At 49.9% G+C, this 26,111-nt stretch overlaps 1 protein-coding gene across 3 annotated transcripts in view; it reads right to left on the reverse strand.

Moving 5' to 3' along the window:
• The window catches only part of LOC113270720 (uncharacterized), a 157,598-nt gene that overhangs the window by 86,450 nt on the left and 45,037 nt on the right, over positions 1-26,111 (reverse strand). The window lies entirely within an intron of this gene.

Genomic DNA, 26,111 nt, shown 5'->3' on the forward strand with positions numbered 1-26,111 from the left:
GCCCGCATGTCGACCAAGGTGGAGGAGGCTGAGGTGGCCCACAGCCAGTGAAGCCTGGTAAAGTTTGGTCCATAGGGCAGGGCATGCAGGTGGGCCGAGGAAACCCTCTCACATCCGGACCCACCTGCAGACAGACAGGAAAATAGTTTGGTGAGACAGACAGAAGTTGTAACACCAAGAGATGAAACCCAAAGAAAGAGCTCTCAGCATCTGCCTCCTTCTCCAATACCACGTTCCAGCAGAGCCGCATCCGTGCTAGAGCACTTGACCCCTCCCCACTGCTGCCAACTATAACAAGGGGGGAGAGGGGAATGGATATTACAGGAATAACCTACTGTCACCAAACATCACTAACCATGTCTGCCAATGGTCACTAGCAAGAAGTAGCATCTTCAAAGATGAAAAAGGAGCATGGCAAACTAGTGAAGGCAGGACACTCCAGACACGGAGGCATCGGGATCCTGGACAACACTTCATCTTTCCTCCTCAACCACACAGAATATTTTGGTTTGTTAACAAGAGAGAGAATGTGATGAAACTGCCCTTTCTTCTCAGGAATCCGAGCCACTCGAGGTGAATCCTTTGCCTGCAAGCCCCTGACTGTCCCCACGCTGCCTCACTTCCTGACACAAGGGTCTTCTGCTCTCTGCAGTTTCTGGCCATGGCCACAAACACACTTGAGGAATTAGGGGCCTGTGATCTGACAGGGGAATTGGAAAAGTGTTTTCCAAAAGGAACGTGATACCAATAACCCTTCTATAACTCAGCAGCTGTGCTTATCTTAAAACACAGTCACTCGGACATTTCAGCACACTGAGTTCCAGAGTAATTTAGTCCAATAGGAAATTAAGATGGGAAGCATAAATTAGAGAATCCACAAAACTGTATATGCTTTCCGATGGAAAACTCGAGAACGTGTGATGAGAGAAGAAACCTGCTCTCACTGTGACTTCGGACCAAACGACCTGCTCCTAGAAGCCCAACCGAAGGGCTTGTGGGGCACCGGTCATGCAGATAATCGCTAACATCCCCCCTTCAGAAAGTGTGTGTCACAGTGTGTTTTGCGACACGACTCTAACAGCTCTGATCATGCAAAATAGTTGTGGAAAGGGTACAAGGAGAGGGATTCTGTATAGCACGTTTACCAGCAGAAGTAAAACAGGGATGACTTACGAAACATGGCCTATCTAAGCACATTCCAAACCGCAAAGCAGATAATAAAAAATGCACGGAGAGCTTCCCCTAGTTTCCAGTCGTGAGGATGACCACAGACCTTGTCACAGGTTAATCATCTAACCGCAATACGAACACAATACGTATCGCACCTGTACATACCCCAGTGGGAATCAGGCAGCCCAGAGACTTCAGTGTGCAGTGAGCTGTCAGCTTCCTTGAGTTATTTCCCCCACGTGCGCTATGGGTGAGCAGGGGTACACACACACACACACACACACACACACACACACACAAACACACACAAGACACACACACAGTGAGTGTTCTGCCATCCTTCACCTCTAACCACCTGTGGCTTTGGGAGAGGCCCCCAAAGATGATGATTTGTAACGGAGAAGCCTGTCAGCCCCTGCGTGAACTGCTTGTATTTGAGAGGTGAACGACGCCACAGACAAACTGGATGACACACCCAACAGACACAAGGCCAGGACACGGTGCTGCCCAGACAGGAACAGGATTCCAGAAATGGTTACAACTGGAAACAGCCACCGTATTTACCTTGTCCTTCTCTGGGTCCTTCTTGGGCACGGTGCCACCTTTGTCCCCTTGAGCGCCACAGGTTTCTGAATTGGACCGAGGCCCTAGAAGAGACAGAGGTGGATTCAGACGGGTGTTGGCCACGCAAGATTCAAGCCAAAGCTCTACACCTGCCCCAGCCTGTTCTACTCTCCCACTCTCAGGTCCCTTCCAGATGCAGAGCATTTCTCACAGGTCTCCGCTGACCTCTGTGGACAAAGGAGAGACCAGTCCCTCACCCTTGGGGATATGACCACTCCGCACAGTAGAGATGATTTCAGAACTAATCAATAACGCTGGACAACTGGGGCCTCCACACATGCAAGTGATGTAAAGACTGTGCTCCATTAAGCCCAGAGCCCAAAACATCATGTCTGTGCAGGGCACCTGGGCAATGCTTTTATGTCTGTCTATTGCACAATGTCACACTTCTTCTCAATGGCAGACCCCTGCTGCCCAGTTCTGTATGGTGAAACGAGACAGTCCACGAAATGGATGTCCACAGAAAGTTGAGGAATGTTCCTGTGTCCTCACTCAGGTTGATCCTTGCATTGCAAAGCCTCGTGGTACCTCCTCTACATCTTCTCCACCGACACATGTAGTCACACGATGAATACGCGCTACAACTCACATCATACAATCCAGATCATCTTACCACATGGTGGCGGAACGAGGGGCAGGGGAGGCCCGCATGAAGACCAAGGTGGAGGAGGCTGAGGTGGCCCACAGCCAATGAAGCCTGGTAAAGTTTGGTCCATAGGGCAGGGCATGCAGGTGGGCTGAGGAAACCCTCTCACATCCGGACCCACCTGCAGACAGACAGGAAAATAGTTTGGTGAGACAGACAGAAGTTGTAACACCAAGAGATGAAACCCAAAGAAAGAGCTCTCAGCATCTGCCTCCTTCTCCGATACCACGTTCCAGCAGAGCCGCATCCGTGCTAGAGAACTTGACCCCTCCCCACTGCTGCCAACTATAACAAGGGGGGAGAGGGGAATGGATATTACAGGAATAACCTACTGTCACCAAACATCACTAACCATGTCTGCCAATGGTCACTAGCAAGAAGTAGCATCTTCAAAGATGAAAAAGGAGCATGGCAAACTAGTGAAGGCAGAACACTCCAGACACGGAGGCATCGGGATCCTGGACAACACTTCATCTTTCCTCCTCAACCACACAGAATATTTTGGTTTGTTAACAAGAGAGAGAATGTGATGAAACTGCCCTTTCTTCTCAGGAATCCGAGCCACTCGAGGTGAATCCTTTGCCTGCAAGCCCCTGACTGTCCCCACGCTGCCTCACTTCCTGACACAAGGGTCTTCTGCTCTCTGCAGTTTCTGGCCATGGCCACAAACACACTTGAGGAATTAGGGGCCTGTGATCTGACAGGGGAATTGGAAAAGTGTTTTCCAAAAGGAACGTGATACCAATAACCCTTCTATAACTCAGCAGCTGTGCTTATCTTAAAACACAGTCACTCGGACATTTCAGCACACTGAGTTCCAGAGTAATTTAGTCCAATAGGAAATTAAGATGGGAAGCATAAGTTAGAGAATCCACAAAACTGTATATGCTTTCCGATGGAAAACTCGAGAACGTGTGATGAGAGAAGAAACCTGCTCTCACCGTGACTTCGGACCAAACGACCTGCTCCTAGAAGCCCAACCGAAGGGCTTGTGGGGCACCGGTCATGCAGATAATCGCTAACATCCCCCCTTCAGAAAGTGTGTGTCACAGTGTGTTTTGCGACACGACACTAACAGCTCTGATCATGCAAAATAGTTGTGGAAAGGGTACAAGGAGAGGGATTCTGTATAGCACGTTTACCAGCAGAAGTAAAACAGGGATGACTTACGAAACATGGCCTATCTAAGCACATTCCAAACCGCAAAGCAGATAATAAAAAATGCACGGAGAGCTTCCCCTAGTTTCCAGTCGTGAGGATGACCACAGACCTTGTCACAGGTTAATCATCTAACCGCAATACGAACACAATACATATCGCACCTGTACATACCCCAGTGGGAATCAGGCAGCCCAGAGACTTCAGTGTGCAGTGAGCTGTCAGCTTCCTTGAGTTATTTCCCCCACGTGCGCTATGGGTGAGCACGGGTACACAAACACACACACAAACACACACACACACACACACACACACACACAAACACACACAAGACACACACACAGTGAGTGTTCTGCCATCCTTCACCTCTAACCACCTGTGGCTTTGGGAGAGGCCCCGAAAGATGATGATTTGTAACGGAGAAGCCTGTCAGCCCCTGCGTGAACTGCTTGTATTTGAGAGGTGAACGACGCCACAGACAAACTGGATGACCCACCCAACAGACACAAGGCCAGGACACGGTGCTGCCCAGACAGGAACAGGATTCCAGAAATGGTTACAACTGGAAACAGCCACCGTATTTACCTTGTCCTTCTCTGGGTCCTTCTTGGGCACGGTGCCACCTTTGTCCCCTTGAGCGCCACAGGTTTCTGAATTGGACCGAGGCCCTAGAAGAGACAGAGGTGGATTCAGACGGGTGTTGGCCACGCAAGATTCAAGCCAAAGCTCTACACCTGCCCCAGCCTGTTCTACTCTCCCACTCTCAGGTCCCTTCCAGATGCAGAGCGTTTCTCACAGGTCTCCGCTGACCTCTGTGGACAAAGGAGAGACCAGTCCCTCACCCTTGGGGATATGACCACTCCGCACAGTAGAGATGATTTCAGAACTAATCAATAACGCTGGACAACTGGGGCCTCCACACATGCAAGTGATGTAAAGACTGTGCTCCATTAAGCCCAGAGCCCAAAACATCATGTCTGTGCAGGGCACCTGGGCAATGCTTTTATGTCTGTCTATTGCACAATGTCACACTTCTTCTCAATGGCAGACCGCTGCTGCCCAGTTCTGTATGGTGAAACGAGACAGTCCACGAAATGGATGTCCACAGAAAGTTGAGGAATGTTCCTGTGTCCTCACTCAGGTTGATCCTTGCATTGCAAAGCCTCGTGGTACCTCCTCTACATCTTCTCCACCGACACATGTAGTCACACGATGAATACGCGCTACAACTCACATCATACAATCCAGATCATCTTACCACATGGTGGCGGAACGAGGGGCAGGGGAGGCCCGCATGTCGACCAAGGTGGAGGAGGCTGAGGTGGCCCACAGCCAGTGAAGCCTGGTAAAGTTTGGTCCATAGGGCAGGGCATGCAGGTGGGCCGAGGAAACCCTCTCACATCCGGACCCACCTGCAGACAGACAGGAAAATAGTTTGGTGAGACAGACAGAAGTTGTAACACCAAGAGATGAAACCCAAAGAAAGAGCTCTCAGCATCTGCCTCCTTCTCCAATACCACGTTCCAGCAGAGCCGCATCCGTGCTAGAGCACTTGACCCCTCCCCACTGCTGCCAACTATAACAAGGGGGGAGAGGGGAATGGATATTACAGGAATAACCTACTGTCACCAAACATCACTAACCATGTCTGCCAATGGTCACTAGCAAGAAGTAGCATCTTCAAAGATGAAAAAGGAGCATGGCAAACTAGTGAAGGCAGGACACTCCAGACACGGAGGCATCGGGATCCTGGACAACACTTCATCTTTCCTCCTCAACCACACAGAATATTTTGGTTTGTTAACAAGAGAGAGAATGTGATGAAACTGCCCTTTCTTCTCAGGAATCCGAGCCACTCGAGGTGAATCCTTTGCCTGCAAGCCCCTGACTGTCCCCACGCTGCCTCACTTCCTGACACAAGGGTCTTCTGCTCTCTGCAGTTTCTGGCCATGGCCACAAACACACTTGAGGAATTAGGGGCCTGTGATCTGACAGGGGAATTGGAAAAGTGTTTTCCAAAAGGAACGTGATACCAATAACCCTTCTATAACTCAGCAGCTGTGCTTATCTTAAAACACAGTCACTCGGACATTTCAGCACACTGAGTTCCAGAGTAATTTAGTCCAATAGGAAATTAAGATGGGAAGCATAAATTAGAGAATCCACAAAACTGTATATGCTTTCCGATGGAAAACTCGAGAACGTGTGATGAGAGAAGAAACCTGCTCTCACTGTGACTTCGGACCAAACGACCTGCTCCTAGAAGCCCAACCGAAGGGCTTGTGGGGCACCGGTCATGCAGATAATCGCTAACATCCCCCCTTCAGAAAGTGTGTGTCACAGTGTGTTTTGCGACACGACTCTAACAGCTCTGATCATGCAAAATAGTTGTGGAAAGGGTACAAGGAGAGGGATTCTGTATAGCACGTTTACCAGCAGAAGTAAAACAGGGATGACTTACGAAACATGGCCTATCTAAGCACATTCCAAACCGCAAAGCAGATAATAAAAAATGCACGGAGAGCTTCCCCTAGTTTCCAGTCGTGAGGATGACCACAGACCTTGTCACAGGTTAATCATCTAACCGCAATACGAACACAATACGTATCGCACCTGTACATACCCCAGTGGGAATCAGGCAGCCCAGAGACTTCAGTGTGCAGTGAGCTGTCAGCTTCCTTGAGTTATTTCCCCCACGTGCGCTATGGGTGAGCAGGGGTACACACACACACACACACACACACACACACACACACAAACACACACAAGACACACACACAGTGAGTGTTCTGCCATCCTTCACCTCTAACCACCTGTGGCTTTGGGAGAGGCCCCCAAAGATGATGATTTGTAACGGAGAAGCCTGTCAGCCCCTGCGTGAACTGCTTGTATTTGAGAGGTGAACGACGCCACAGACAAACTGGATGACCCACCCAACAGACACAAGGCCAGGACACGGTGCTGCCCAGACAGGAACAGGATTCCAGAAATGGTTACAACTGGAAACAGCCACCGTATTTACCTTGTCCTTCTCTGGGTCCTTCTTGGGCACGGTGCCACCTTTGTCCCCTTGAGCGCCACAGGTTTCTGAATTGGACCGAGGCCCTAGAAGAGACAGAGGTGGATTCAGACGGGTGTTGGCCACGCAAGATTCAAGCCAAAGCTCTACACCTGCCCCAGCCTGTTCTACTCTCCCACTCTCAGGTCCCTTCCAGATGCAGAGCATTTCTCACAGGTCTCCGCTGACCTCTGTGGACAAAGGAGAGACCAGTCCCTCACCCTTGGGGATATGACCACTCCGCACAGTAGAGATGATTTCAGAACTAATCAATAACGCTGGACAACTGGGGCCTCCACACATGCAAGTGATGTAAAGACTGTGCTCCATTAAGCCCAGAGCCCAAAACATCATGTCTGTGCAGGGCACCTGGGCAATGCTTTTATGTCTGTCTATTGCACAATGTCACACTTCTTCTCAATGGCAGACCCCTGCTGCCCAGTTCTGTATGGTGAAACGAGACAGTCCACGAAATGGATGTCCACAGAAAGTTGAGGAATGTTCCTGTGTCCTCACTCAGGTTGATCCTTGCATTGCAAAGCCTCGTGGTACCTCCTCTACATCTTCTCCACCGACACATGTAGTCACACGATGAATACGCGCTACAACTCACATCATACAATCCAGATCATCTTACCACATGGTGGCGGAACGAGGGGCAGGGGAGGCCCGCATGAAGACCAAGGTGGAGGAGGCTGAGGTGGCCCACAGCCAATGAAGCCTGGTAAAGTTTGGTCCATAGGGCAGGGCATGCAGGTGGGCTGAGGAAACCCTCTCACATCCGGACCCACCTGCAGACAGACAGGAAAATAGTTTGGTGAGACAGACAGAAGTTGTAACACCAAGAGATGAAACCCAAAGAAAGAGCTCTCAGCATCTGCCTCCTTCTCCGATACCACGTTCCAGCAGAGCCGCATCCGTGCTAGAGAACTTGACCCCTCCCCACTGCTGCCAACTATAACAAGGGGGGAGAGGGGAATGGATATTACAGGAATAACCTACTGTCACCAAACATCACTAACCATGTCTGCCAATGGTCACTAGCAAGAAGTAGCATCTTCAAAGATGAAAAAGGAGCATGGCAAACTAGTGAAGGCAGAACACTCCAGACACGGAGGCATCGGGATCCTGGACAACACTTCATCTTTCCTCCTCAACCACACAGAATATTTTGGTTTGTTAACAAGAGAGAGAATGTGATGAAACTGCCCTTTCTTCTCAGGAATCCGAGCCACTCGAGGTGAATCCTTTGCCTGCAAGCCCCTGACTGTCCCCACGCTGCCTCACTTCCTGACACAAGGGTCTTCTGCTCTCTGCAGTTTCTGGCCATGGCCACAAACACACTTGAGGAATTAGGGGCCTGTGATCTGACAGGGGAATTGGAAAAGTGTTTTCCAAAAGGAACGTGATACCAATAACCCTTCTATAACTCAGCAGCTGTGCTTATCTTAAAACACAGTCACTCGGACATTTCAGCACACTGAGTTCCAGAGTAATTTAGTCCAATAGGAAATTAAGATGGGAAGCATAAGTTAGAGAATCCACAAAACTGTATATGCTTTCCGATGGAAAACTCGAGAACGTGTGATGAGAGAAGAAACCTGCTCTCACCGTGACTTCGGACCAAACGACCTGCTCCTAGAAGCCCAACCGAAGGGCTTGTGGGGCACCGGTCATGCAGATAATCGCTAACATCCCCCCTTCAGAAAGTGTGTGTCACAGTGTGTTTTGCGACACGACACTAACAGCTCTGATCATGCAAAATAGTTGTGGAAAGGGTACAAGGAGAGGGATTCTGTATAGCACGTTTACCAGCAGAAGTAAAACAGGGATGACTTACGAAACATGGCCTATCTAAGCACATTCCAAACCGCAAAGCAGATAATAAAAAATGCACGGAGAGCTTCCCCTAGTTTCCAGTCGTGAGGATGACCACAGACCTTGTCACAGGTTAATCATCTAACCGCAATACGAACACAATACATATCGCACCTGTACATACCCCAGTGGGAATCAGGCAGCCCAGAGACTTCAGTGTGCAGTGAGCTGTCAGCTTCCTTGAGTTATTTCCCCCACGTGCGCTATGGGTGAGCACGGGTACACAAACACACACACAAACACACACACACACACACACACACACACACAAACACACACAAGACACACACACAGTGAGTGTTCTGCCATCCTTCACCTCTAACCACCTGTGGCTTTGGGAGAGGCCCCGAAAGATGATGATTTGTAACGGAGAAGCCTGTCAGCCCCTGCGTGAACTGCTTGTATTTGAGAGGTGAACGACGCCACAGACAAACTGGATGACCCACCCAACAGACACAAGGCCAGGACACGGTGCTGCCCAGACAGGAACAGGATTCCAGAAATGGTTACAACTGGAAACAGCCACCGTATTTACCTTGTCCTTCTCTGGGTCCTTCTTGGGCACGGTGCCACCTTTGTCCCCTTGAGCGCCACAGGTTTCTGAATTGGACCGAGGCCCTAGAAGAGACAGAGGTGGATTCAGACGGGTGTTGGCCACGCAAGATTCAAGCCAAAGCTCTACACCTGCCCCAGCCTGTTCTACTCTCCCACTCTCAGGTCCCTTCCAGATGCAGAGCGTTTCTCACAGGTCTCCGCTGACCTCTGTGGACAAAGGAGAGACCAGTCCCTCACCCTTGGGGATATGACCACTCCGCACAGTAGAGATGATTTCAGAACTAATCAATAACGCTGGACAACTGGGGCCTCCACACATGCAAGTGATGTAAAGACTGTGCTCCATTAAGCCCAGAGCCCAAAACATCATGTCTGTGCAGGGCACCTGGGCAATGCTTTTATGTCTGTCTATTGCACAATGTCACACTTCTTCTCAATGGCAGACCGCTGCTGCCCAGTTCTGTATGGTGAAACGAGACAGTCCACGAAATGGATGTCCACAGAAAGTTGAGGAATGTTCCTGTGTCCTCACTCAGGTTGATCCTTGCATTGCAAAGCCTCGTGGTACCTCCTCTACATCTTCTCCACCGACACATGTAGTCACACGATGAATACGCGCTACAACTCACATCATACAATCCAGATCATCTTACCACATGGTGGCGGAACGAGGGGCAGGGGAGGCCCGCATGTCGACCAAGGTGGAGGAGGCTGAGGTGGCCCACAGCCAATGAAGCCTGGTAAAGTTTGGTCCATAGGGCAGGGCATGCAGGTGGGCCGAGGAAACCCTCTCACATCCGGACCCACCTGCAGACAGACAGGAAAATAGTTTGGTGAGACAGACAGAAGTTGTAACACCAAGAGATGAAACCCAAAGAAAGAGCTCTCAGCATCTGCCTCCTTCTCCAATACCACGTTCCAGCAGAGCCGCATCCGTGCTAGAGCACTTGACCCCTCCCCACTGCTGCCAACTATAACAAGGGGGGAGAGGGGAATGGATATTACAGGAATAACCTACTGTCACCAAACATCACTAACCATGTCTGCCAATGGTCACTAGCAAGAAGTAGCATCTTCAAAGATGAAAAAGGAGCATGGCAAACTAGTGAAGGCAGGACACTCCAGACACGGAGGCATCGGGATCCTGGACAACACTTCATCTTTCCTCCTCAACCACACAGAATATTTTGGTTTGTTAACAAGAGAGAGAATGTGATGAAACTGCCCTTTCTTCTCAGGAATCCGAGCCACTCGAGGTGAATCCTTTGCCTGCAAGCCCCTGACTGTCCCCACGCTGCCTCACTTCCTGACACAAGGGTCTTCTGCTCTCTGCAGTTTCTGGCCATGGCCACAAACACACTTGAGGAATTAGGGGCCTGTGATCTGACAGGGGAATTGGAAAAGTGTTTTCCAAAAGGAACGTGATACCAATAACCCTTCTATAACTCAGCAGCTGTGCTTATCTTAAAACACACTCACTCGGACATTTCAGCACACTGAGTTCCAGAGTAATTTAGTCCAATAGGAAATTAAGATGGGAAGCATAAATTAGAGAATCCACAAAACTGTATATGCTTTCCGATGGAAAACTCGAGAACGTGTGATGAGAGAAGAAACCTGCTCTCACTGTGACTTCGGACCAAACGACCTGCTCCTAGAAGCCCAACCGAAGGGCTTGTGGGGCACCGGTCATGCAGATAATCGCTAACATCCCCCCTTCAGAAAGTGTGTGTCACAGTGTGTTTTGCGACACGACTCTAACAGCTCTGATCATGCAAAATAGTTGTGGAAAGGGTACAAGGAGAGGGATTCTGTATAGCACGTTTACCAGCAGAAGTAAAACAGGGATGACTTACGAAACATGGCCTATCTAAGCACATTCCAAACCGCAAAGCAGATAATAAAAAATGCACGGAGAGCTTCCCCTAGTTTCCAGTCGTGAGGATGACCACAGACCTTGTCACAGGTTAATCATCTAACCGCAATACGAACACAATACGTATCGCACCTGTACATACCCCAGTGGGAATCAGGCAGCCCAGAGACTTCAGTGTGCAGTGAGCTGTCAGCTTCCTTGAGTTATTTCCCCCACGTGCGCTATGGGTGAGCAGGGGTACACACACACACACACACACACACACACACACACAAACACACACAAGACACACACACAGTGAGTGTTCTGCCATCCTTCACCTCTAACCACCTGTGGCTTTGGGAGAGGCCCCCAAAGATGATGATTTGTAACGGAGAAGCCTGTCAGCCCCTGCGTGAACTGCTTGTATTTGAGAGGTGAACGACGCCACAGACAAACTGGATGACCCACCCAACAGACACAAGGCCAGGACACGGTGCTGCCCAGACAGGAACAGGATTCCAGAAATGGTTACAACTGGAAACAGCCACCGTATTTACCTTGTCCTTCTCTGGGTCCTTCTTGGGCACGGTGCCACCTTTGTCCCCTTGAGCGCCACAGGTTTCTGAATTGGACCGAGGCCCTAGAAGAGACAGAGGTGGATTCAGACGGGTGTTGGCCACGCAAGATTCAAGCCAAAGCTCTACACCTGCCCCAGCCTGTTCTACTCTCCCACTCTCAGGTCCCTTCCAGATGCAGAGCATTTCTCACAGGTCTCCGCTGACCTCTGTGGACAAAGGAGAGACCAGTCCCTCACCCTTGGGGATATGACCACTCCGCACAGTAGAGATGATTTCAGAACTAATCAATAACGCTGGACAACTGGGGCCTCCACACATGCAAGTGATGTAAAGACTGTGCTCCATTAAGCCCAGAGCCCAAAACATCATGTCTGTGCAGGGCACCTGGGCAATGCTTTTATGTCTGTCTATTGCACAATGTCACACTTCTTCTCAATGGCAGACCCCTGCTGCCCAGTTCTGTATGGTGAAACGAGACAGTCCACGAAATGGATGTCCACAGAAAGTTGAGGAATGTTCCTGTGTCCTCACTCAGGTTGATCCTTGCATTGCAAAGCCTCGTGGTACCTCCTCTACATCTTCTCCACCGACACATGTAGTCACACGATGAATACGCGCTACAACTCACATCATACAATCCAGATCATCTTACCACATGGTGGCGGAACGAGGGGCAGGGGAGGCCCGCATGAAGACCAAGGTGGAGGAGGCTGAGGTGGCCCACAGCCAATGAAGCCTGGTAAAGTTTGGTCCATAGGGCAGGGCATGCAGGTGGGCTGAGGAAACCCTCTCACATCCGGACCCACCTGCAGACAGACAGGAAAATAGTTTGGTGAGACAGACAGAAGTTGTAACACCAAGAGATGAAACCCAAAGAAAGAGCTCTCAGCATCTGCCTCCTTCTCCGATACCACGTTCCAGCAGAGCCGCATCCGTGCTAGAGAACTTGACCCCTCCCCACTGCTGCCAACTATAACAAGGGGGGAGAGGGGAATGGATATTACAGGAATAACCTACTGTCACCAAACATCACTAACCATGTCTGCCAATGGTCACTAGCAAGAAGTAGCATCTTCAAAGATGAAAAAGGAGCATGGCAAACTAGTGAAGGCAGAACACTCCAGACACGGAGGCATCGGGATCCTGGACAACACTTCATCTTTCCTCCTCAACCACACAGAATATTTTGGTTTGTTAACAAGAGAGAGAATGTGATGAAACTGCCCTTTCTTCTCAGGAATCCGAGCCACTCGAGGTGAATCCTTTGCCTGCAAGCCCCTGACTGTCCCCACGCTGCCTCACTTCCTGACACAAGGGTCTTCTGCTCTCTGCAGTTTCTGGCCATGGCCACAAACACACTTGAGGAATTAGGGGCCTGTGATCTGACAGGGGAATTGGAAAAGTGTTTTCCAAAAGGAACGTGATACCAATAACCCTTCTATAACTCAGCAGCTGTGCTTATCTTAAAACACAGTCACTCGGACATTTCAGCACACTGAGTTCCAGAGTAATTTAGTCCAATAGGAAATTAAGATGGGAAGCATAAGTTAGAGAATCCACAAAACTGTATATGCTTTCCGATGGAAAACTCGAGAACGTGTGATGAGAGAAGAAACCTGCTCTCACCGTGACTTCGGACCAAACGACCTGCTCCTAGAAGCCCAACCGAAGGGCTTGTGGGGCACCGGTCATGCAGATAATCGCTAACATCCCCCCTTCAGAAAGTGTGTGTCACAGTGTGTTTTGCGACACGACACTAACAGCTCTGATCATGCAAAATAGTTGTGGAAAGGGTACAAGGAGAGGGATTCTGTATAGCACGTTTACCAGCAGAAGTAAAACAGGGATGACTTACGAAACATGGCCTATCTAAGCACATTCCAAACCGCAAAGCAGATAATAAAAAATGCACGGAGAGCTTCCCCTAGTTTCCAGTCGTGAGGATGACCACAGACCTTGTCACAGGTTAATCATCTAACCGCAATACGAACACAATACATATCGCACCTGTACATACCCCAGTGGGAATCAGGCAGCCCAGAGACTTCAGTGTGCAGTGAGCTGTCAGCTTCCTTGAGTTATTTCCCCCACGTGCGCTATGGGTGAGCACGGGTACACAAACACACACACAAACACACACACACACACACACACACACACACAAACACACACAAGACACACACACAGTGAGTGTTCTGCCATCCTTCACCTCTAACCACCTGTGGCTTTGGGAGAGGCCCCGAAAGATGATGATTTGTAACGGAGAAGCCTGTCAGCCCCTGCGTGAACTGCTTGTATTTGAGAGGTGAACGACGCCACAGACAAACTGGATGACCCACCCAACAGACACAAGGCCAGGACACGGTGCTGCCCAGACAGGAACAGGATTCCAGAAATGGTTACAACTGGAAACAGCCACCGTATTTACCTTGTCCTTCTCTGGGTCCTTCTTGGGCACGGTGCCACCTTTGTCCCCTTGAGCGCCACAGGTTTCTGAATTGGACCGAGGCCCTAGAAGAGACAGAGGTGGATTCAGACGGGTGTTGGCCACGCAAGATTCAAGCCAAAGCTCTACACCTGCCCCAGCCTGTTCTACTCTCCCACTCTCAGGTCCCTTCCAGATGCAGAGCGTTTCTCACAGGTCTCCGCTGACCTCTGTGGACAAAGGAGAGACCAGTCCCTCACCCTTGGGGATATGACCACTCCGCACAGTAGAGATGATTTCAGAACTAATCAATAACGCTGGACAACTGGGGCCTCCACACATGCAAGTGATGTAAAGACTGTGCTCCATTAAGCCCAGAGCCCAAAACATCATGTCTGTGCAGGGCACCTGGGCAATGCTTTTATGTCTGTCTATTGCACAATGTCACACTTCTTCTCAATGGCAGACCGCTGCTGCCCAGTTCTGTATGGTGAAACGAGACAGTCCACGAAATGGATGTCCACAGAAAGTTGAGGAATGTTCCTGTGTCCTCACTCAGGTTGATCCTTGCATTGCAAAGCCTCGTGGTACCTCCTCTACATCTTCTCCACCGACACATGTAGTCACACGATGAATACGCGCTACAACTCACATCATACAATCCAGATCATCTTACCACATGGTGGCGGAACGAGGGGCAGGGGAGGCCCGCATGTCGACCAAGGTGGAGGAGGCTGAGGTGGCCCACAGCCAGTGAAGCCTGGTAAAGTTTGGTCCATAGGGCAGGGCATGCAGGTGGGCCGAGGAAACCCTCTCACATCCGGACCCACCTGCAGACAGACAGGAAAATAGTTTGGTGAGACAGACAGAAGTTGTAACACCAAGAGATGAAACCCAAAGAAAGAGCTCTCAGCATCTGCCTCCTTCTCCAATACCACGTTCCAGCAGAGCCGCATCCGTGCTAGAGCACTTGACCCCTCCCCACTGCTGCCAACTATAACAAGGGGGGAGAGGGGAATGGATATTACAGGAATAACCTACTGTCACCAAACATCACTAACCATGTCTGCCAATGGTCACTAGCAAGAAGTAGCATCTTCAAAGATGAAAAAGGAGCATGGCAAACTAGTGAAGGCAGGACACTCCAGACACGGAGGCATCGGGATCCTGGACAACACTTCATCTTTCCTCCTCAACCACACAGAATATTTTGGTTTGTTAACAAGAGAGAGAATGTGATGAAACTGCCCTTTCTTCTCAGGAATCCGAGCCACTCGAGGTGAATCCTTTGCCTGCAAGCCCCTGACTGTCCCCACGCTGCCTCACTTCCTGACACAAGGGTCTTCTGCTCTCTGCAGTTTCTGGCCATGGCCACAAACACACTTGAGGAATTAGGGGCCTGTGATCTGACAGGGGAATTGGAAAAGTGTTTTCCAAAAGGAACGTGATACCAATAACCCTTCTATAACTCAGCAGCTGTGCTTATCTTAAAACACAGTCACTCGGACATTTCAGCACACTGAGTTCCAGAGTAATTTAGTCCAATAGGAAATTAAGATGGGAAGCATAAATTAGAGAATCCACAAAACTGTATATGCTTTCCGATGGAAAACTCGAGAACGTGTGATGAGAGAAGAAACCTGCTCTCACTGTGACTTCGGACCAAACGACCTGCTCCTAGAAGCCCAACCGAAGGGCTTGTGGGGCACCGGTCATGCAGATAATCGCTAACATCCCCCCTTCAGAAAGTGTGTGTCACAGTGTGTTTTGCGACACGACTCTAACAGCTCTGATCATGCAAAATAGTTGTGGAAAGGGTACAAGGAGAGGGATTCTGTATAGCACGTTTACCAGCAGAAGTAAAACAGGGATGACTTACGAAACATGGCCTATCTAAGCACATTCCAAACCGCAAAGCAGATAATAAAAAATGCACGGAGAGCTTCCCCTAGTTTCCAGTCGTGAGGATGACCACAGACCTTGTCACAGGTTAATCATCTAACCGCAATACGAACACAATACGTATCGCACCTGTACATACCCCAGTGGGAATCAGGCAGCCCAGAGACTTCAGTGTGCAGTGAGCTGTCAGCTTCCTTGAGTTATTTCCCCCACGTGCGCTATGGGTGAGCAGGGGTACACACACACACACACACACACACACACACACACACAACACACACAAGACACACACACAGTGAGTGTTCTGCCATCCTTCACCTCTAACCACCTGTGGCTTTGGGAGAGGCCCCCAAAGATGATGATTTGTAACGGAGAAGCCTGTCAGCCCCTGCGTGAACTGCTTGTATTTGAGAGGTGAACGACGCCACAGACAAACTGGATGACACACCCAACAGACACAAGGCCAGGACACGGTGCTGCCCAGACAGGAACAGGATTCCAGAAATGGTTACAACTGGAAACAGCCACCGTATTTACCTTGTCCTTCTCTGGGTCCTTCTTGGGCACGGTGCCACCTTTGTCCCCTTGAGCGCCACAGGTTTCTGAATTGGACCGAGGCCCTAGAAGAGACAGAGGTGGATTCAGACGGGTGTTGGCCACGCAAGATTCAAGCCAAAGCTCTACACCTGCCCCAGCCTGTTCTACTCTCCCACTCTCAGGTCCCTTCCAGATGCAGAGCATTTCTCACAGGTCTCCGCTGACCTCTGTGGACAAAGGAGAGACCAGTCCCTCACCCTTGGGGATATGACCACTCCGCACAGTAGAGATGATTTCAGAACTAATCAATAACGCTGGACAACTGGGGCCTCCACACATGCAAGTGATGTAAAGACTGTGCTCCATTAAGCCCAGAGCCCAAAACATCATGTCTGTGCAGGGCACCTGGGCAATGCTTTTATGTCTGTCTATTGCACAATGTCACACTTCTTCTCAATGGCAGACCCCTGCTGCCCAGTTCTGTATGGTGAAACGAGACAGTCCACGAAATGGATGTCCACAGAAAGTTGAGGAATGTTCCTGTGTCCTCACTCAGGTTGATCCTTGCATTGCAAAGCCTCGTGGTACCTCCTCTACATCTTCTCCACCGACACATGTAGTCACACGATGAATACGCGCTACAACTCACATCATACAATCCAGATCATCTTACCACATGGTGGCGGAACGAGGGGCAGGGGAGGCCCGCATGAAGACCAAGGTGGAGGAGGCTGAGGTGGCCCACAGCCAATGAAGCCTGGTAAAGTTTGGTCCATAGGGCAGGGCATGCAGGTGGGCTGAGGAAACCCTCTCACATCCGGACCCACCTGCAGACAGACAGGAAAATAGTTTGGTGAGACAGACAGAAGTTGTAACACCAAGAGATGAAACCCAAAGAAAGAGCTCTCAGCATCTGCCTCCTTCTCCGATACCACGTTCCAGCAGAGCCGCATCCGTGCTAGAGAACTTGACCCCTCCCCACTGCTGCCAACTATAACAAGGGGGGAGAGGGGAATGGATATTACAGGAATAACCTACTGTCACCAAACATCACTAACCATGTCTGCCAATGGTCACTAGCAAGAAGTAGCATCTTCAAAGATGAAAAAGGAGCATGGCAAACTAGTGAAGGCAGAACACTCCAGACACGGAGGCATCGGGATCCTGGACAACACTTCATCTTTCCTCCTCAACCACACAGAATATTTTGGTTTGTTAACAAGAGAGAGAATGTGATGAAACTGCCCTTTCTTCTCAGGAATCCGAGCCACTCGAGGTGAATCCTTTGCCTGCAAGCCCCTGACTGTCCCCACGCTGCCTCACTTCCTGACACAAGGGTCTTCTGCTCTCTGCAGTTTCTGGCCATGGCCACAAACACACTTGAGGAATTAGGGGCCTGTGATCTGACAGGGGAATTGGAAAAGTGTTTTCCAAAAGGAACGTGATACCAATAACCCTTCTATAACTCAGCAGCTGTGCTTATCTTAAAACACAGTCACTCGGACATTTCAGCACACTGAGTTCCAGAGTAATTTAGTCCAATAGGAAATTAAGATGGGAAGCATAAGTTAGAGAATCCACAAAACTGTATATGCTTTCCGATGGAAAACTCGAGAACGTGTGATGAGAGAAGAAACCTGCTCTCACTGTGACTTCGGACCAAACGACCTGCTCCTAGAAGCCCAACCGAAGGGCTTGTGGGGCACCGGTCATGCAGATAATCGCTAACATCCCCCCTTCAGAAAGTGTGTGTCACAGTGTGTTTTGCGACACGACACTAACAGCTCTGATCATGCAAAATAGTTGTGGAAAGGGTACAAGGAGAGGGATTCTGTATAGCACGTTTACCAGCAGAAGTAAAACAGGGATGACTTACGAAACATGGCCTATCTAAGCACATTCCAAACCGCAAAGCAGATAATAAAAAATGCACGGAGAGCTTCCCCTAGTTTCCAGTCGTGAGGATGACCACAGACCTTGTCACAGGTTAATCATCTAACCGCAATACGAACACAATAGGTATCGCACCTGTACATACCCCAGTGGCAATCAGGCAGCCCAGAGACTTCAGTGTGCAGTGAGCTGTCAGCTTCCTTGAGTTATTTCCCCCACGTGCGCTATGGGTGAGCAGGGGTACACACACACACACACACACACACACACACAAACACACACAAGACACACACACAGTGAGTGTTCTGCCATCCTTCACCTCTAACCACCTGTGGCTTTGGGAGAGGCCCCCAAAGATGATGATTTGTAACGGAGAAGCCTGTCAGCCCCTGCGTGAACTGCTTGTATTTGAGAGGTGAACGACGCCACAGACAAACTGGATGACCCACCCAACAGACACAAGGCCAGGACTCGGTGCTGCCCAGACAGGAACAGGATTCCAGAAATGGTTACAACTGGAAACAGCCACCGTATTTACCTTGTCCTTCTCTGGGTCCTTCTTGGGCACGGTGCCACCTTTGTCCCCTTGAGCGCCACAGGTTTCTGAATTGGACCGAGGCCCTAGAAGAGACAGAGGTGGATTCAGACGGGTGTTGGCCACGCAAGATTCAAGCCAAAGCTCTACACCTGCCCCAGCCTGTTCTACTCTCCCACTCTCAGGTCCCTTCCAGATGCAGAGCATTTCTCACAGGTCTCCGCTGACCTCTGTGGACAAAGGAGAGACCAGTCCCTCACCCTTGGGGATATGACCACTCCGCACAGTAGAGATGATTTCAGAACTAATCAATAACGCTGGACAACTGGGGCCTCCACACATGCAAGTGATGTAAAGACTGTGCTCCATTAAGCCCAGAGCCCAAAACATCATGTCTGTGCAGGGCACCTGGGCAATGCTTTTATGTCTGTCTATTGCACAATGTCACACTTCTTCTCAATGGCAGACCCCTGCTGCCCAGTTCTGTATGGTGAAATGAGACAGTCCACGAAATGCATGTCCACAGAAAGTTGAGGAATGTTCCTGTGTCCTCACTCAGGTTGATCCTTGCATTGCAAAGCCTCGTGGTACCTCCTCTACATCTTCTCCACCGACACATGTAGTCACACGATGAATACGCGCTACAACTCACATCATACAATCCAGATCATCTTACCACATGGTGGCGAAACGAGGGGCAGGGGAGGCCCGCATGTCGACCAAGGTGGAGGAGGCTGAGGTGGCCCACAGCCAATGAAGCCTGGTAAAGTTTGGTCCATAGGGCAGGGCATGCAGGTGGGCCGAGGAAACCCTCTCACATCCGGACCCACCTGCAGACAGACAGGAAAATAGTTTGGTGAGACAGACAGAAGTTGTAACACCAAGAGATGAAACCCAGAGAAAGAGCTCTCAGCATCTGCCTCCTTCTCCAATACCACGTTCCAGCAGAGCCGCATCCGTGCTAGAGAACTTGACCCCTCCCCACTGCTGCCAACTATAACAAGGGGGGAGAGGGGAATGGATATTACAGGAATAACCTACTGTCACCAAACATCACTAACCATGTCTGCCAATGGTCACTAGCAAGAAGTAGCATCTTCAAAGATGAAAAAGGAGCATGGCAAACTAGTGAAGGCAGGACACTCCAGACACGGAGGCATCGGGATCCTGGACAACACTTCATCTTTCCTCCTCAACCACACAGAATATTTTGGTTTGTTAACAAGAGAGAGAATGTGATGAAACTGCCCTTTCTTCTCAGGAATCCGAGCCACTCGAGGTGAATCCTTTGCCTGCAAGCCCCTGACTGTCCCCACGCTGCCTCACTTCCTGACACAAGGGTCTTCTGCTCTCTGCAGTTTCTGGCCATGGCCACAAACACACTTGAGGAATTAGGGGCCTGTGATCTGACAGGGGAATTGGAAAAGTGTTTTCCAAAAGGAACGTGATACCAATAACCCTTCTATAACTCAGCAGCTGTGCTTATCTTAAAACACAGTCACTCGGACATTTCAGCACACTGAGTTCCAGAGTAATTTAGTCCAATAGGAAATTAAGATGGGAAGCATAAGTTAGAGAATCCACAAAACTGTATATGCTTTCCGATGAAAAACTCGAGAACGTGTGATGAGAGAAGAAACCTGCTCTCACTGTGACTTCGGACCAAACGACCTGCTCCTAGAAGCCCAACCGAAGGGCTTGTGGGGCACCGGTCATGCAGATAATCGCTAACATCCCCCCTTCAGAAAGTGTGTGTCACAGTGTGTTTTGCGACACGACACTAACAGCTCTGATCATGCAAAATAGTTGTGGAAAGGGTACAAGGAGAGGGATTCTGTATAGCACGTTTACCAGCAGAAGTAAAACAGGGATGACTTACGAAACATGGCCTATCTAAGCACATTCCAAACCGCAAAGCAGATAATAAAAAATGCACGGAGAGCTTCCCCTAGTTTCCAGTCGTGAGGATGACCACAGACCTTGTCACAGGTTAATCATCTAACCGCAATACAAACACAATACATATCGCACCTGTACATACCCCAGTGGGAATCAGGCAGCCCAGAGACTTCAGTGTGTAGTGAGCTGTCAGCTTCCTTGAGTTATTTCCCCCACGTGCGCTATGGGTGAGCAGGGGTACACAAACACACACACACACACACACACACACACACACACAAACACACACAAGACACACACACAGTGAGTGTTCTGCCATCCTTCACCGCTAACCACCTGTGGCTTTGGGAGAGGCCCCCAAAGATGATGATTTGTAACGGAGAAGCCTGTCAGCCCCTGCGTGAACTGCTTGTATTTGAGAGGTGAACGACGCCACAGACAAACTGGATGACCCACCCAACAGACACAAGGCCAGGACACGGTGCTGCCCAGACAGGAACAGGATTCCAGAAATGGTTACAACTGGAAACAGCCACCGTATTTACCTTGTCCTTCTCTGGGTCCTTCTTGGGCACGGTGCCACCTTTGTCCCCTTGAGCGCCACAGGTTTCTGAATTGGACCGAGGCCCTAGAAGAGACAGAGGTGGATTCAGACGGGTGTTGGCCACGCAAGATTCAAGCCAAAGCTCTACACCTGCCCCAGCCTGTTCTACTCTCCCACTCTCAGGTCCCTTCCAGATGCAGAGCATTTCTCACAGGTCTCCGCTGACCTCTGTGGACAAAGGAGAGACCAGTCCCTCACCCTTGGGGATATGACCACTCCGCACAGTAGAGATGATTTCAGAACTAATCAATAACGCTGGACAACTGGGGCCTCCACACATGCAAGTGATGTAAAGACTGTGCTCCATTAAGCCCAGAGCCCAAAACATCATGTCTGTGCAGGGCACCTGGGCAATGCTTTTATGTCTGTCTATTGCACAATGTCACACTTCTTCTCAATGGCAGACCCCTGCTGCCCAGTTCTGTATGGTGAAACGAGACAGTCCACGAAATGGATGTCCACAGAAAGTTGAGGAATGTTCCTGTGTCCTCACTCAGGTTGATCCTTGCATTGCAAAGCCTCGTGGTACCTCCTCTACATCTTCTCCACCGACACATGTAGTCACACGATGAATACGCGCTACAACTCACATCATGCAATCCAGATCATCTTACCACATGGTGGCGGAACGAGGGGCAGGGGAGGCCCGCATGTCGACCAAGGTGGAGGAGGCTGAGGTGGCCCACAGCCAATGAAGCCTGGTAAAGTTTGGTCCATAGGGCAGGGCATGCAGGTGGGCTGAGGAAACCCTCTCACATCCGGACCCACCTGCAGACAGACAGGAAAATAGTTTGGTGAGACAGACAGAAGTTGTAACACCAAGAGATGAAACCCAGAGAAAGAGCTCTCAGCATCTGCCTCCTTCTCCGATACCACGTTCCAGCAGAGCCGCATCCGTGCTAGAGAACTTGACGCCTCCCCACTGCTGCCAACTATAACAAGGGGGGAGAGGGGAATGGATATTACAGGAATAACCTACTGTCACCAAACATCACTAACCATGTCTGCCAATGGTCACTAGCAAGAAGTAGCATCTTCAAAGATGAAAAAGGAGCATGGCAAACTAGTGAAGGCAGGACACTCCAGACACGGAGGCATCGGGATCCTGGACAACACTTCATCTTTCCTCCTCAACCACACGGAATATTTTGGTTTGTTAACAAGAGAGAGAATGTGATGAAACTGCCCTTTCTTCTCAGGAATCCGAGCCACTCGAGGTGAATCCTTTGCCTGCAAGCCCCTGACTGTCCCCACGCTGCCTCACTTCCTGACACAAGGGTCTTCTGCTCTCTGCAGTTTCTGGCCATGGCCACAAACACACTTGAGGAATTAGGGGCCTGTGATCTGACAGGGGAATTGGAAAAGTGTTTTCCAAAAGGAACGTGATACCAATAACCCTTCTATAACTCAGCAGCTGTGCTTATCTTAAAACACAGTCACTCGGACATTTCAGCACACTGAGTTCCAGAGTAATTTTGTCCAATAGGAAATTAAGATGGGAAGCATAAGTTAGAGAATCCACAAAACTGTATATGCTTTCCGATGGAAAACTCGAGAACGTGTGATGAGAGAAGAAACCTGCTCTCACTGTGACTTCGGACCAAACGACCTGCTCCTAGAAGCCCAACCGAAGGGCTTGTGGGGCACCGGTCATGCAGATAATCGCTAACATCCCCCCTTCAGAAAGTGTGTGTCACAGTGTGTTTTGCGACACGACACTAACAGCTCTGATCATGCAAAATAGTTGTGGAAAGGGTACAAGGAGAGGGATTCTGTATAGCACGTTTACCAGCAGAAGTAAAACAGGGATGACTTACGAAACATGGCCTATCTAAGCACATTCCAAACCGCAAAGCAGATAATAAAAAATGCACGGAGAGCTTCCCCTAGTTTCCAGTCGTGAGGATGACCACAGACCTTGTCACAGGTTAATCATCTAACCGCAATACGAACACAATAGGTATCGCACCTGTACATACCCCAGTGGCAATCAGGCAGCCCAGAGACTTCAGTGTGCAGTGAGCTGTCAGCTTCCTTGAGTTATTTCCCCCACGTGCGCTATGGGTGAGCAGGGGTACACAAAGACACACACACACACACACACACACACACACACACACAAACACACACAAGACACACACACAGTGAGTGTTCTGCCATCCTTCACCGCTAACCACCTGTGGCTTTGGGAGAGGCCCCCAAAGATGATGATTTGTAACGGAGAAGCCTGTCAGCCCCTGCGTGAACTGCTTGTATTTGAGAGGTGAACGACGCCACAGACAAACTGGATGACCCACCCAACAGACACAAGGCCAGGACACGGTGCTGCCCAGACAGGAACAGGATTCCAGAAATGGTTACAACTGGAAACAGCCACCGTATTTACCTTGTCCTTCTCTGGGTCCTTCTTGGGCACGGTGCCACCTTTGTCCCCTTGAGCGCCACAGGTTTCTGAATTGGACCGAGGCCCTAGAAGAGACAGAGGTGGATTCAGACGGGTGTTGGCCACGCAAGATTCAAGCCAAAGCTCTACACCTGCCCCAGCCTGTTCTACTCTCCCACTCTCAGGTCCCTTCCAGATGCAGAGCATTTCTCACAGGTCTCCGCTGACCTCTGTGGACAAAGGAGAGACCAGTCCCTCACCCTTGGGGATATGACCACTCCGCACAGTAGAGATGATTTCAGAACTAATCAATAACGCTGGACAACTGGGGCCTCCACACATGCAAGTGATGTAAAGACTGTGCTCCATTAAGCCCAGAGCCCAAAACATCATGTCTGTGCAGGGCACCTGGGCAATGCTTTTATGTCTGTCTATTGCACAATGTCACACTTCTTCTCAATGGCAGACCCCTGCTGCCCAGTTCTGTATGGTGAAACGAGACAGTCCACGAAATGGATGTCCACAGAAAGTTGAGGAATGTTCCTGTGTCCTCACTCAGGTTGATCCTTGCATTGCAAAGCCTCGTGGTACCTCCTCTACATCTTCTCCACCGACACATGTAGTCACACGATGAATACGTGCTACAACTCACATCATGCAATCCAGATCATCTTACCACATGGTGGCGGAACGAGGGGCAGGGGAGGCCCGCATGTCGACCAAGGTGGAGGAGGCTGAGGTGGCCCACAGCCAATGAAGCCTGGTAAAGTTTGGTCCATAGGGCAGGGCATGCAGGTGGGCCGAGGAAACCCTCTCACATCCGGACCCACCTGCAGACAGACAGGAAAATAGTTTGGTGAGACAGACAGAAGTTGTAACACCAAGAGATGAAACCCAAAGAAAGAGCTCTCAGCATCTGCCTCCTTCTCCAATACCACGTTCCAGCAGAGCCGCATCCGTGCTAGAGAACTTGACCCCTCCCCACTGCTGCCAACTATAACAAGGGGGGAGAGGGGAATGGATATTACAGGAATAACCTACTGTCACCAAACATCACTAACCATGTCTGCCAATGGTCACTAGCAAGAAGTAGCATCTTCAAAGATGAAAAAGGAGCATGGCAAACTAGTGAAGGCAGGACACTCCAGACACGGAGGCATCGGGATCCTGGACAACACTTCATCTTTCCTCCTCAACCACACAGAATATTTTGGTTTGTTAACAAGAGAGAGAATGTGATGAAACTGCCCTTTCTTCTCAGGAATCCGAGCCACTCGAGGTGAATCCTTTGCCTGCAAGCCCCTGACTGTCCCCACGCTGCCTCACTTCCTGACACAAGGGTCTTCTGCTCTCTGCAGTTTCTGGCCATGGCCACAAACACACTTGAGGAATTAGGGGCCTGTGATCTGACAGGGGAATTGGAAAAGTGTTTTCCAAAAGGAACGTGATACCAATAACCCTTCTATAACTCAGCAGCTGTGCTTATCTTAAAACACAGTCACTCGGACATTTCAGCACACTGAGTTCCAGAGTAATTTTGTCCAATAGGAAATTAAGATGGGAAGCATAAGTTAGGGAATCCACAAAACTGTATATGCTTTCCGATGGAAAACTCGAGAACGTGTGATGAGAGAAGAAACCTGCTCTCACTGTGACTTCGGACCAAACGACCTGCTCCTAGAAGCCCAACCGAAGGGCTTGTGGGGCACCGGTCATGCAGATAATCGCTAACATCCCCCCTTCAGAAAGTGTGTGTCACAGTGTGTTTTGCGACACGACACTAACAGCTCTGATCATGCAAAATAGTTGTGGAAAGGGTACAAGGAGAGGGATTCTGTATAGCACGTTTACCAGCAGAAGTAAAACAGGGATGACTTACGAAACATGGCCTATCTAAGCACATTCCAAACCGCAAAGCAGATAATAAAAAATGCACGGAGAGCTTCCCCTAGTTTCCAGTCGTGAGGATGACCACAGACCTTGTCACAGGTTAATCATCTAACCGCAATACGAACACAATACGTATCGCACCTGTACATACCCCAGTGGGAATCAGGCAGCTCAGAGACTTCAGTGTGCAGTGAGCTGTCAGCTTCCTTGAGTTATTTCCCCCACGTGCACTATGGGTGAGCAGGGGTACACAAATACACACACACACACACACACAAACACACACAAGACACACACACACAGTGAGTGTTCTGCCATCCTTCACCTCTAAAACCTGTGGCTTTGGGAGAGGCCCCCAAAGATGATGATTTGTAACGGAGAAGCCTGTCAGCCCCTGGGTGAGCTGCTTGTATTTGAGAGGTGAACGACGCCACAGACAAACTGGATGACCCACCCAACAGACACAAGGCCAGGACAGGGTGTTGCTCAAAATTGGAAGTTTCTGAAAAAAGTGGAAA

This window comes from Ursus arctos, unplaced genomic scaffold (genome assembly GCF_023065955.2).
Source record: "Ursus arctos isolate Adak ecotype North America unplaced genomic scaffold, UrsArc2.0 scaffold_2, whole genome shotgun sequence".
NCBI lineage: Eukaryota > Metazoa > Chordata > Mammalia > Carnivora > Ursidae > Ursus > Ursus arctos.